We start from the raw sequence: 14,348 nt of genomic DNA, 5'->3' as shown, positions 1-14,348 counted from the left end.
GGAAAAGCCTACGCCCCCTAAAAAAAACCCCCCAAAAAAAAAAAAAAAAAAGAAAAAAGAAAAAAAGAAATGCTCAGTTTCTTAATGCATTGCCTCCTGATCTCAGTGAATATCATTATAATGGTAATTTTGAATTTTTCTGGAAGTCAGTCATGTAACCATGTTTCATTGTTTGATTAGGGTCCATTTCTGGAGATTAATCTTGTCCCTTTCTTTGGAATGTCTTTGCCTGGTTCCTTATTTTACTTAACTCTCTGTAGTGTGTGTATTAGACCTTATAGACATATCTCTAGTACTAGCTTCATTTTGCTAAAGACCTTGATCAATCAACCTGGTCATAGATTCTGGAGGCCTCAGCCAACTCTTTCTTTCCAAGGGAGAATCAAGCAACTATGTTGTTTTTCTTCTCACTCTGTGTGAAGTTGGAGAGGAAGCTATAGCATCTACCAGCCCAAGCCACTATTGCTCCTCTTCATACATAGACTGTGCCAAACTCATCAGCGTTCCAATAGTAGCTAGGCAGAAATGATTTAGTTCTTTGGAAGTTTAAGAGTTCAGCACATAGATTAACTCTCTCTACCCAGAGGGAAGATGAGAATTGATATCTTTTTCTCATTTTCTCTGTACTGAGCAAGAGCGAGGATTAATGGTCAAAGTCACTGCCTACATTCTTTCTCAAGTGTCTAGACTATGTGGAACTTGTCAGAGTTCCAGGACTTGGAAGAAAAAAGCCAGTCCCCTGGGAAGCTCCCTCAGAAAAATTGGGTGCTAGACACATGAACCAACATCTCTCTTACCCAAGGTGAGACTGGGAGTCAGTGAGGTCTCTTCTGGATTGTATGGTGCTTTTCTGGGACCAAGGTCTTCTGTAATAGTTGCAAATCTTTTTGCCACCTTTGCAGACTCTGGTCCATGCCTTCCCATGGTTCAGGAGCCTTTTGCTAGTTTCTGATTTCTAACAAAGGGAATCCATCTATAACGAGTTGCTAAATCAGTGTTTATGGGTAGAAGGAAGGTTCAGGGCTTCCTAATCTACCCTACTGCTAATGTCTCCTTCTCCAGAATGACCTTGTTATACCTCCTATAACTACTAGAAATCTTACTAAAAGTTGACAGAAATTACAGGGAGCGTTTACATCAATGTGGGGAGCTTTCTAATACATGAACCTAGGAATCAGTTAAATGAGATATGTCTCTATATATTTAGATCTTAATTGATTTCTTTGATCGGTGTTTTGTAGTATTCAGTACATAAGTTTAATAGATGTTTTGTTCAAATTACACTTTATTTCATTTTGCTATTTGAACATCTGTAATAGTCTATTTTAAATTTATGTATTCATTGCTATCTTATAGAAATATAATTTTTTAATGTGTTTTTATGAATTCTGTGACTTTGCTTCACTAATTTATCGGTTTCCTAAGTTTTAGGGGTTTTTGGTTGTTGTTATTGTGGTTGCTGGTGTTAGTTGACTACTTGGAATTTTCTATGTAAATCATCATGTAGGAACACATTTCTTTCTTTCTTTCCTACCTACATGTCTTTTATTTCCTTTGCTTGCTTTATTATGCTAGCTAGAACTTTTAAAACTGTGTTGAATAATAGTGGTAAAGGTGAATATTCTTGCCTAGTTTTCTGACCTTAGGAGTAAGACATTTAATATTTACCATTAAATATGATGTTTGATGTAGGTTATTTAAATAGCTCTTTAGCAAACTTCCTTCTATTTCTATTTTTTCTAAAAATTATCATGAGTGAATATTGAATTTTGTCAAATGTTTTTACTGAATTAATGGATATAAATGTGTGATTTTTCTTCTTTATTGTGAGTTAACCAGGCTGTATTTTAAATATTAAACAATCATTATGTCATTGAAGTAAATCTTACTTACTCATGGTGTATAATTTTTTTCCTACATTGCTAAGTCATATTTAATGACACTTTGATGAGGACTTTTGTATCTGTATTCATAAGAGACATTAGTCTGTGGTTTTCTTTCTTTTTTTCTTGTTATTGTTGTTCTCTCTGTCTGCTTTTGGTATCAGGGTAATACAAACATCATAAAGTCAGTTGGAAAATATTCACTTCTTTTTTTCTGGAAAAGATTGTGTAAAATTGGCGTTAATTTTTTAAACATTTACTACAATGATCTGGGTAACCATCTGTGCTTGGGGATTACTTTTCAGGAGTTTTTAAATTTGTTAGTTGTAATTCAATTTTCTTATTAGTCATATGGCTATTCAAATAAAGTACTACATATTGGGTGAGTCCTGGCAGTCTGCTTTCTTTGAGAAATTGGTCCACTTTACCTAAGTTGAAAACTTAATGTTTGGAAAGTTCTTGGTAGTTCCCTCTTACTATTGTTTTGGTGTTTGCGGGATCTATAGTGATACTGCTTTTTTCAATTTTGGAAATTAGTAATTTGTACTTTTCCTCTGTTTTTCTTGTCAGCTCTTAATGTTTTTCAGTTTTGCTGATTTTTTAAGTTTTTTAAGAAATCACTTTTATTTCATCAGGGTTTTTTTTCTGTTTTTGTTTTGTTTTCAAATTTATTGATTTATACTGTTATTTGTATTGGTTTCCTCTACTTGTTTGGGGTTTATTTTGTTCTTTTGCTAAGTCCTTAAAGTAATAAATTGGATTTATTTTTTAAGAAATAGTTTATTTAACTTTATTTATTTTAATTTGATCAGAGAAGGACAGAGTGATAGAGAGAGGAGTAAGTGGGAAAGCAAGTCTCCAGGTCTGGGAGTAAACCGTGATCAGCCATGTTGGAGCCCAGCACCTTTAACCAGCATGCCACCTGCCAGGCCCCCAGATCAGATGATTAATTTGAGACTTCTTATCTTTAATGAATGTATTTAGTGTTGTAACTTTTTTCCTTGGTACTAATTTCGCTGCACCCCAAAAAACTTTGCATGTTCTATTTTTATTTTCACACTACTTAATATATCTTTTACTTTCCTTGAGACTTTCTCTTTAACCCATAGATTTAAAAATGAATTGCTTAGTTTCCAAGTATTTAGATATATTTTCACTAACTTTTTCATATTGGTTTCTTGTTTACTTCATCATGATCAGAAGGTACACTTTTATTTCAAATTCTAAAAATGTGTCTAGGTTTCCTTTATGGTCCAGGGTATTGTCTATTTGGTTTACGTTCTATGGATACTTACAACAAAGATTCATTTGGTTTATGTTCTACAGGTAGTTACAACAAAGACTTATTTCATGGGGTAAAATGGTCTGTACATGTTGATTAGATTATGATAACTGATGGTGAGTTTTTCTATATCCTCACTTTTTTTTTTTTAATCTAGATAGTTTACAATCGTGTGAGAAAGATATGCTGGAATTTCTAACAAAACTCAAAACTGTGCATTTGTCTATTTCTCTTTTCAATTTTATCTGCTTTGGTTTTACACATTTTATACCACAATTTACTGATGCATAAATGTTAGGCTGTCGGGAAAGTCATGACGTATTTTTCTATCCTAATATGTGTCATGACTTTCCTAATAACCCTGTATTTAAAATTGATGCATTTGGGGAACAGCAGATGGCACGAGGGTTACATCACTGTACTCTCATGTAGTCGACAGCAGTTTGAGTCCCAGACCCTGTGGTTTAAAACCTATGCTGGGCACGTACGTGTGCATGCCCAAGATCCCGAGAGGAGAATGGAGAAGGGTCTGTGGAGTGACCATCTTCTAGGACAGTGATTTCTCACTTTCTGTTTCCTTGTCTCTCTTTCTCCAGCGAGCACACCCACCATAGAGCAAAAATCTCTCTTTTAAAAAAATTCCTGGGGGAACCAGCAGTTAGCGTAATGGCTATGTCGCTGGATTCCCACGTAGTCGACCACGGTTCGTGTCCCGGACCCGGTGGCTTAAAACTCACGCCGGGCGCGTGTGCGTGCGTGCCCAAGATCCCGAGAGGAGAATGGAGGAGAAGGGATTGCGGCGTGACCATCCCCCCTGGGGGGTGATTTCTCGCTTTCTGTCTCTATGTCTCTCTCTGTCTGTCTGGCGAGCGCACGCGCCCTACAGTGAAAATCTCTCCAAAAAAAAAAAAAAAAAATTCCTGGGACCAGCAGTTAGTGTAATGGCTATGTCACTGGACTCCTACGTAGTCGACCACGGTTTGAGTCCTGAACTTGGTGGCTTAAAACTCACGCCGGGTGCGTGTGCGTGCGTGCCCAAGATCCTGAGAGGAGAATGGAGGAGAAGGAATTGCGGCATGGCCATCCCCCTGGGGCTGATTTCTTGCTTTCTGTCTCTGTCTCTCTCTGTCTGTCTGGCGAGCACATGCACCCTATAGCAAAATAAATAAATAAATAAATAAATAAATAAATAAATAAATGAAAAATTCCTGTATTTTGATGCATTAACATTTCATCATTATGTAAAGTTCTCTCTCTCTCTCGCTCTGGTAATTTTCTCTCTTCTGAAGTCTATTTTATTTGATACTAATCTAGACACCTCTGATTCCTCTGGTTAACATTTTGTTTGAAATTACTTTTTCTACCCTTTTACTTTCAACCTACCTAGATTATATTGGAATTGAAATTTTTATAGAAAGCATGTAGCTCAGTCATGTTTTTCCCTATCCACCCTATGAAGCTCTGCCTTTTAATGGTATATTTAGATGGTTTACACTTAACCTAATTATTAATACGTTGACATTTAAGTCTGTCATCTAAGTCTCATTTGTTTTCAGTCTCTTCTCTCTCTTCTTTGGTTCTCACCAGAAAGCCAATCAGACAGAACCTTGACTGAACTTCTAACCTCCAGAGCTATGAGAAAATATTATTCTGTTATTTAAGCCAGTGTATGGTTTTGGAATTGGCAACTTGACCAGACCAAGACAGAGATCAATAGTGGGACTAAAGAAGGGATGAAGAGAAGCCAAATGCCCATGTTTCTAGTTCTATCACATTAACTCCATGTGGTTTGTTTTATATGTATTGTTTGTGTTTGATATCTGAGTTTTTTCAATTAAAGTAAAAAGAGTTCTAAACGTTCAATCAGCAGCACTTAAAACACTGAATGTCAAAATAATTTAAATGCAAAATAGTTTCTGTTTTATACCTTCAACTATTAATTATATCCCTTCATTCACCATTTCAAAATTTATTAGAAAATTACAAAGAACTTCCTTATTCTCCTCAGACACTTCAATAGCTAACACATAGTTTTCTCCTTCTCTTTTGCTTCATTCCTCCTTATCTCTTTAAATATAAGAATAATATAATAATATGACTATATAAATCTAAGCCTTTAAGATAAGTGCAGATATCATACTTCTTTATTCCCTAAATACTCCCGCATGTATTTCCCAAGAACAAGAACATACTGATGTTAATATAATCACTTTCATGACAGCTTTCACGCATTCTTTTCCTTTCTCTCCTTTCTCATAATTTCTCTATATTGCATTTGGTAAGTGTTGTTCATATCCATAAATACTTATCAGTGTTCTGAATGTGGCATGTTAGACAAAATAGGAAAGGACAGGGGTTTCTAGAAGAATCCATAGAATCCAGTGATAGCCCTAAAGCACAGCAGTCAGACCCTGTGCATAAGGAGATTCTACATGGACAACCAAGGTTCAGATCCGAGCCCGAGTGACTTGAAAAACATGGCCGGTGCATGTGTGTTTATGCTCCAAATCCTGACGGGATGGAGAAATGAAAGGAAAAAAAAAAAAAACTGCAGCTTGATATTGCTCCCACTGGAGGGAGCTTTCTAGATCTTTCTCTCTCTGTCTCTTTCTAGCAAGTGCACCGAATCCCTAGCAAGCAAAAAATGAAATAACCCATAGAATTCAGTTGCCATGATGGGATTATAACAATGTATTTGATGGAATTCAATTTAAAAAATGGCTATGTGAGATCATCTCTATTTAGAATCATCTGAAAAGCTGTATATACTTCCTGCTTTGAGATTAAATAATAGTCCTGTAAATTATTATAATATACACAAGTAAGTCTCCTTTACACTTTGTTTTTCTTGTTCTATCTTCTAGTTCTTCATGAAAGATATCCAAAAACTGATCTTCACTGAAAAACAACACTAAAATCAAGCAGAAGATTGTTTTGGCAAAACATATTGAATTGATTAAAGACTAATTAGTATATTTCAGTTCAGGCTTCAGGACATTTTCTTCAAGTGTTTTTATTTTTATTCATAATTTAAAATGTACCTCTCTTTTATTTTGAAATACATTCTTGTTTTGGAGAGAAATGTTGGCAATATGTCAAAAAATAAATTATATCTAAATTATTTAAGTAGTGTTTACCACAAATCTTTAGTAACTGTTTTTCTCTCTAAGAACTATAAAATCTGGCAAGCATAATTCAGGGAGATAATAAGTCTTAAACAGAGATGTTACCATTTTGAATTTATATTTGAAAAGTATCTTTCTAACTCTTACTCAAACTATTTGTTAAAATAAATCAAAGCAACACAGCTATAAAGCACCAGTCTGCCTCTTTCAACTCTTAATGTCCAATGCTCTGTTAAACCATTAGGGGTATTTTTTACAACGTCTGTGCTCACATTTACTCACGGATGCAGTGAGAAGCTGAGAACATTTGAGTTGTACAAGTATTATGTAACGTGACTCTTCAAAGGCAGTCATAAATCATAGACTGAGAAGTGAAGTCTATCTCGGAGAGAAGAAATAAGACCCGTTATTCTTCTAAATTAAATTGACCTTACTATTAGTATAGATAAAATTTTATTGTAACTATTATTGATCTGTGACATTTTAGAGGATGTGTTAGGAAAATTAATGTGGGGACAAGACATGCCTACTCTAAAGATGTAATGGTAATGTTCGTGTTACCCTGACCCACTCTGTCTTTCTTCAGTTCAAACCATTTCAACATCAGGCTGATTAAAAATCCTGCAAATAATACGTATTCCTTTGTGTAAGACCCTTTGTACTTAAGAGCAATCATCATTTTTATACCATAACATTAATAATATGAGAAGACTTCCAGTAAGTGTTTGGGTCTTTTAAAAAGATTTTTTGTCATAGGGTACATGTGGTTGCCAAGAGAGAGAGAGAGAGAAACACAGAGACAGGGAAAGTAAGAGACCATCCGCCTGGAGTGATATACCTACAACAATCTTCTTTTCCATTCTCCTCTCAGGATTTGGGACATTCATGTACATGAGCCTGAGTGTTTTTCAAATCTCTGAGTCCAGGACTTGAAACTCAGGGTCAGCCATGTGGGATCTACCACCTTAACCACCACGCCATCCACTGTCCCATTAATATGTGTTCTATAAGTAGAATTTGGAAAGGGAAAGATGAGAGAAAAGTCAATAAGCTGACATTGAAATTCTATTTTCAGAAACAAAAATCTTCAGGACTTCATGATGGGGTTTCTGCCTTCTAGCGTTATTATTGTGAAGTTATCACATGAGGAAATAAAATAAATAGCATATTGCATATAATGTAGTATATCCTCAATAAATGCTAATGCCTTTCCTTCTCACACATGTTCTTTGCATCCCGCATACCAAAAGGGCAAAGCAGGACATTAGTGTTTATGAATACAAATTCTCTATGTTAAAAACAAAACAAATAACCTACCTATTATTTCTCTGTATAGGTGCCATATATTGACCACTCTATATCTTTCAGATAGTCTTGGTTGCAAATACAAATATGCATTGCTAAGTCTATATCTCTCTTTCAAAGCACATTTCTTTGACAGATTTAAACAAAATCACTATTTCTGTCTTGTGGCTGGGAACTAGGGACTGGGATAGGAAAATGGAATGACCCTTATCTTGGTGAGTTTGACAGCATTCGTGGACAAAGTTACATGTCAAATGGAAGTGCCTTCCTCTACCTGGCCAATGACCTACAGAAGCAACTGAAATTCTCTTGCTCACTGGGAGAGTACAGTGGCAACAAGGGGTGGGAACAAAGGGGGTGACAAAGGTGATCTGTACATGTGAGAGGGTGCCCAGAAGATGCCCAAACTCACTGACCAGACTGCAGGGTGGAGAAAGACTCACAGGGCTTCATCTGTGACTCCTGCTTCCTGTAAAGCAGATGATGCTAAAAGACTGGGAACTACCCAAGCTATTACATACACCCCTTGGAAAGACTGGTGCCCAGGGAGTAGCTGCTGGCCTGAGGAAAAGGAAAATGCCCAGCTGTATCTCCCCAATGCCCGGCAAACCATGTGTGGGTGTTGATCACCTAAACTGAAGCTGATTTCTGACCCAGAAACCCTGCATATTGGTGTATTCTGACACTTTCATCCATACAATGGGTTATTCAGGTCTAAAGGAAACTACATACCCACACTCAAAAATTAAGTAATAGCATTTTCCAGGTCTCAGAAATTTAACCTTCCTTTATAGTCTCTAAAATTTTACTTTCAATTACGTTTTCATAAATATCCACTATGAAATTTAAATCAAGATTTGTAATAATTGGTCTGTCACAAAATTAATTCCTTCAGCATCCTGTTAATACTAATGCTTCTGATAATCCCTGATATATTAACAATATAAAAATTTTAAATACTTTATAGATGTTAGTGTCTGATAAATACTTATTGACTTAATAAAGTCAAGACCATATTCTTGTGCTATGTGTACTGTAATAATTAATATTTATTATAGTTATATTAATTGTTAAATATTCACATTTTGAATGTAAATAATCTTCCCATTATACTTTATTGCTATATTTTCCATGGATTTTTTTTTATATATTTAGGTGATAAATAAAATTTAATTCTTCAGGTAAAATCTGCTTATCAATATATATTTTAACCTTTAGATGGAACTTCAACTAAAGTAATATACTAAAATGATATCTGTTGAATCTGTCTTTTACAAATTTGAATATTAAAATCATTATTTCAACGTGTTAAGAAAGAAAATAAAATACGTGGACAGCAGGCGGCACATGGTTAAGGTGCTGAACTCCCGCACGTTCCTCCGGTCAGAGTTCCAGACCCAGTCATTTGAAACGCTGAGGACATTGCAAAATCCCAGGAGGAGAAAGAAAGAGAAGGAATTGTGGCATGTCCATCCCCCTGGAGGTGATATCTCGCTTTCTGTCTCTCTGTCTCCTTGGCAAGTGCAAATGCCCTATAGCAAAAATCTCTCTTAAGAAAAAAAAAAAAAACAGAAAGAAAGAAAAATAAAAACATCTGTTAAACTAAAAGATTTCACTAAATGAGTCTCTTGTAACTTATGAAGACATATTTAAGAGGAACAAAATCATTAGCATAATAACTCTTTCAAAATATGTACACCGTTTTATTAATGTATAATATCTAAGAGTCTATATTTTGTTTTAACAATTACCAGTGCATTGTCACTTTTTACTGTTTTCTAGATTTTGATTAAATAAAAGGTCAATGACTTTAAAGGAGCAATTCTGCCACCTTGTGACCTATGAAACCAGGATAGCTGCTATGTCTGGAAAATCTCCAGTAATACTTTGCCAACTCGAAAGTTGCTACTCTGAATCTGAAAGACTAATCAGCTAGGCCCCTCCTCCCCATTTCCTTCAAGTTTACAGGAAATAATCATAGAAACTGGTGACTTAATCTGTACCTTTGCCACATTTAGATCTCATTCCTCAGGACTTTTTTTTTTTTTTTTGAGATTTGTAAAGTCAAATAAAACCTTAACTGAAACTATACTATTCTATTATTTTAATCATATTTTAATTGAATATATTTATACATCCAAATTACTGAATTGCTGTTTGATATCAGGACAGTAGGCATTATATCACATTATGTTTAAAAAAAGAGCAAAACCAATAAAATAAATAAGATTATATTTTTTTAATAGTACCTTTTGAGAACTAGGAAAAGTTGTGTTTGTTTGTTTGTTTGTTTGTTTTTGGAGAGGTTTTCTCTATAGAGCACATGCGCTTGCCAGAAAGACAGAGAGATAGAAAGCAAGAAATTACCCCCCAGGACGGATGGCCATGCCACAATCCCTTCTCCTCCATTCTCCTCTAGGGATCTTGGGCATGCACGCACACGTGCCTGGTGTGAGTTTAAGCCACCGGGTCCGGGAGTCGAACCGCGGTCAGCTGCATGGGAGTCCAGTGACATAGCCATTATGCTAACTACTGGTCCCAGTTGTGTGTGTTTTTAAACTCAAATAATTAATATAAGTAAACCTTTAAAATTTTGCAAAATTATCATTTGTGGGGTTAAAAAACAAACCAAAAGGCAACTGCTAATAACAAAGAAATAGTAATTAATCTAATTGATGCATCTCTGGTCTTAGAGGAGAAGGTGCCAGGAAGATACAATACATTGTTGCAAGGTTTTCAATTTATCACTTTTTTTCTAGAAAGACAGAAGACAATTATCATAAAAGTTAACCTCAACTTTTTTTAATATCTGAGTTTTCTTCTTTTGATATCAGAGTTATAGAAATCTTTGTATCATTTGGTTTTCTTTGTATATTTGTTTTCAGATGGAGGATAAAGCTAGTTCTCATGGGACCAACCAAACTTAAACTTGAGTATTCTTTACCTTGGAAGTCCATAAAGGGGCTGTTTCAGAAATTTACAGATCTGGTGGTTGGGGAAGAGACAGATGTTCATTTTTATTAGATTCTCTAAAAGGGCCATGTTAAAAGTGATAAAAATCACCATGAGGGGCCACCCAGTGGCATGGTAGTTAAGGTGGCTAGATCCCACATGACAACTGCACTGTTCAAGTCCTGGACCTGGGAACTGAAAAACATTCTGGACTCCTGTATGTGTATGGCCACAATCGTGAGGGGAATAGAGAAGGATTGAGTTGTGGCCATCTCTCACTTTCCTGCTCTCTCTCTCTCTGTCTCTTTCCAGAAACTGCATGTATCCTGTAGCAAAACTAAAAACAAATACATTTTTTAAAATAATCAAATTAAATTTTACAACTGAAATTTCTTAGTAGAAAATGGAAAGGTTTTGATGGTATGCTACTGCCATCTAGTGTTTAGAAAGCGTTTCTTTCATTTTCTCTCTAGCATGCTGATTAATCCATTCAAAAACATTCCAAATTCAGCCTGTAAGATTCTGCAAACTTAAGAGCAGAGCTAGAAAAAGACTGAACTTCAGGCTATAGGCCCCTTAAAGCATCACTAAAATTTCAGTAATAGTAACTTTATTATATTATAAATTTAGTATATTACAAATATGATATGTGATTGAAGATTTGTCTTCTGGGGCTAGCAAAGGCATGATAGTTAAGCCAACTGGATTCTCACATGGCAAACTGTGGTTTGAGTCCTAGGCTTGACCTTTACACCTGTTCCCTGCCTAGTCAAATTAAAGTAAATAAATAAAGTTAAATAAATACTCTTAAAAGACTTGTCCTCAGTAATATTTTTAAGAATTCTTTTATTTAACTTTATTTATTTATTTATTTATTTATTTATTTATTTATTTATTTCAATTTCATCAGAAGGACAGTGAGAGAGAGAGGGAAAGTGAGAAGGCAAGCCACCAGGTCAGGGACTTGAACCACAGTTGGCCATGTGGGAGTCAGCACCCTTAACTACCATGTCACCTGCCCGCCCCAGTTTACTCTTAAATGACTTTTTTTGTACTTGAAGCAGAAATTAGAACTGGCAAGAATCCCATTAGAAATGACATATAGATTGTAACATTTCTTCAATCGAAGAGAAGGAAGTATCTTTAATTCATTAGGTTGGTGTAAGGAATTTTTAATCTTAGAGTCTTAAGATTTTCTGGGAGTTTATCAAACATAAGCCAAATTTCAAAACTTTCTCAAGTTTATGCATTTCAACTTAAAAAAAATTTAAAACACAAGCGTAAAAAAGAAAATGCTGTGTGTGATAAATTACATAAAAATCCAAAGAATTTTTTCAGTGTCGTAATATCTGGTAATCTGGCCGAATTGTATACATTGATTTTATATATAATTTAAAAACTAAGATAACTTTTTGTACATAAGTGTGCATAGTTTTGAAATAGTTCACTAATCTGAGAAATAGGAAATCAATCACAGACATCAGAAAGAAAATACAAATGTTCCAGTCCTAATCTGCCAAACTAGCAGAAACTTGAATATTCTCAACTTGCCAACTGCAGGAGAGGTTGAGAGGAGAGAACTGACAAGCACTCTTGAATAATATGTGTATTCTGGAGCTTCATGGAGAAACGAACTATTCAACTTCTTCCTAACTACTGTGGCTACAAAATATCTCAGTTATAAAAGCAAGAGCAGATATTACATGAAGATTTCCAGCTAACATATAATTTCTATGTAAAGGGAATTTAAAGTAGTCTTTAGTTGAAAGGGATTTGGGAAACTGGTGTTGAAGTTGATTTTCAATGCTGAGGATACTGATTTGGTGGCTGTGTGGACAGGGCATCAGTGTTTCTTATACCAGATTGCAAACTGCCCTTCTAGATAATGAAAATTTGGTCTTATGCCATAGCACTATCGTAAATAAATAAATAAACAAAGAAACAAACAGGAACAATTATAACAGTAAGAACATATAAAATAATCTCAGGAGAAATTTTCTTCACATTGTATTTTATCTGGTTGTGGGGTTAAGGGTGTGGGTGGCAAGAGGTGATGGAATTTAACTTAATAAATCTAAATTTAATTCAAAACTCAACTTCATTTAAAACCTTTGATTGAAAAGTATTGCTCAAATTATCTGCATCGATTTATCCTTGCTTAGTCTTTGATCCTGTAGTTGGTTTCTTACATATGACAGGATGTCCCAAGGCATCTAAAATGTACTACCAACAGGAGCCTCAAATAAAACAAAAAATAAAGATTTCCAGGCTTTGTTTCTGAAGCACTCAGATTCTTCTATTGGCAAACATTGCTGAAGTCAGTGTCCTGTACTTGATTTTTAAAATCTCTTACGGAGAGCAGGTTAATCTCCAAACTGGCAGAACTGTTGTTGGGTTACAGTCTTGTTCTGGGTTTGCCCATCTGATATGCCTATCCCAGGGGAAGAGCTGCAGGAACTGATAGAAGTTAGGAGAGCCATGTTTCCTTCCACTTCATGCTTCTTACCCAATTAAAACAAAGCACAGAAGTGGGGGAGGGGAATCAGTAATCACATAACAAAAGGGCTCTGGCATTTAAAAGCCTTTCATTTTGGGCAGTGGAAACTTGATCTTGTTACATCCTCCCCCAAATTTGCTTAGAAATCACAAAAACAGAACTGGAAAAGGCCTCAAAAGGCCATGTGTCTAGCTTCCTGCCAGTTTTATGTGTCTCTTGCTTCCCTGGATGCAACAGACTGAGAGCGTAGATGTTCTCTCTGGCAATCTTTCCTGTTCTTCCATTCCAGTGGCAGCTGGGCCCCTCACTTGTCTTCCGGATTGCCCAATTCTGCAGCTGCAGCATCCTCTCTTCTCCCACGGACACTGGCTGGACTTTAGTTTAAAACTTTGTGCCCACAGTGCCTGATGCTGTTGACTATTAAACGTCCTTTCACTGATAGGGTTAGCAATGAATTTTCAGTTAGAGCCAGCACTACTTTGACCTCTGTGGGTAAGAATCCCTTCTCAATACCCATGTATCAGTGCCTGAATACCAACCAGCCTTGCAAGAAATAAGATGAACTGCTTGGGAACTGTTAGATTGTTTTCACGGAGGCATGACCAGGTTAAACTGACCGACACCAAAAGGTGTTAGAATCAAAGCGCCCTTCTATTCCCAACACACTCCTATGACCAGCATGAAGTCTAGGCAGCTCAATTACTTTCCTATTCAGAATAAGCTCCTTTCTTGTTCATCTAAGTCTCCTTGGAGGAATTAAAATAATCTTTGACCTCTCCCTGTACACGAATATCTTAAGTCTGTGTTCCAGATCAAAATGTCAGTTCCAGTGTGCTGGGCACTGTTTCTCATAGGTGAATAATTAATTTTTATGGAGGTCTTCCTGGCTTTGAGTCCTGTACTGAAGTCAGTCCATTGATATGCAAGACAAGTCTGCCCAAGACATTGCTTTACTTCCAATGTATAACCATAAACATGAATGAGAATATTGTCTTTTTCCCTGGATTTTTAAAGTTAGGATAAGGAGTCATTTTTGTTTAAATATGTCTCATGTTCATTCCAAAGTAGTTGAATGCACATGGACATTTTCTAACCACTGTGTGTTTTTAAAGAAAATTTCTTTTGTTGTTACTTATTTACCAAAAACCACACTTTATGACTTCAAATCATCTCATCCTTTAGAAATGACATGGATTTGGCTCTTTTAGATAGATCTCACTGTATTTCTGACTGTGGTAGCAACAAAAGCCAATATTTATTTCTTTTGAAAAGGACCAAAGAAAACATTCTTGCTCAATTTTCAT

Source organism: Tupaia chinensis, unplaced genomic scaffold, assembly GCF_000334495.1.
Source record: "Tupaia chinensis unplaced genomic scaffold, TupChi_1.0 Scaffold141724_1, whole genome shotgun sequence".
Taxonomy (NCBI): domain Eukaryota; kingdom Metazoa; phylum Chordata; class Mammalia; order Scandentia; family Tupaiidae; genus Tupaia; species Tupaia belangeri.
This window is presented reverse-complemented; position numbering follows the sequence as displayed.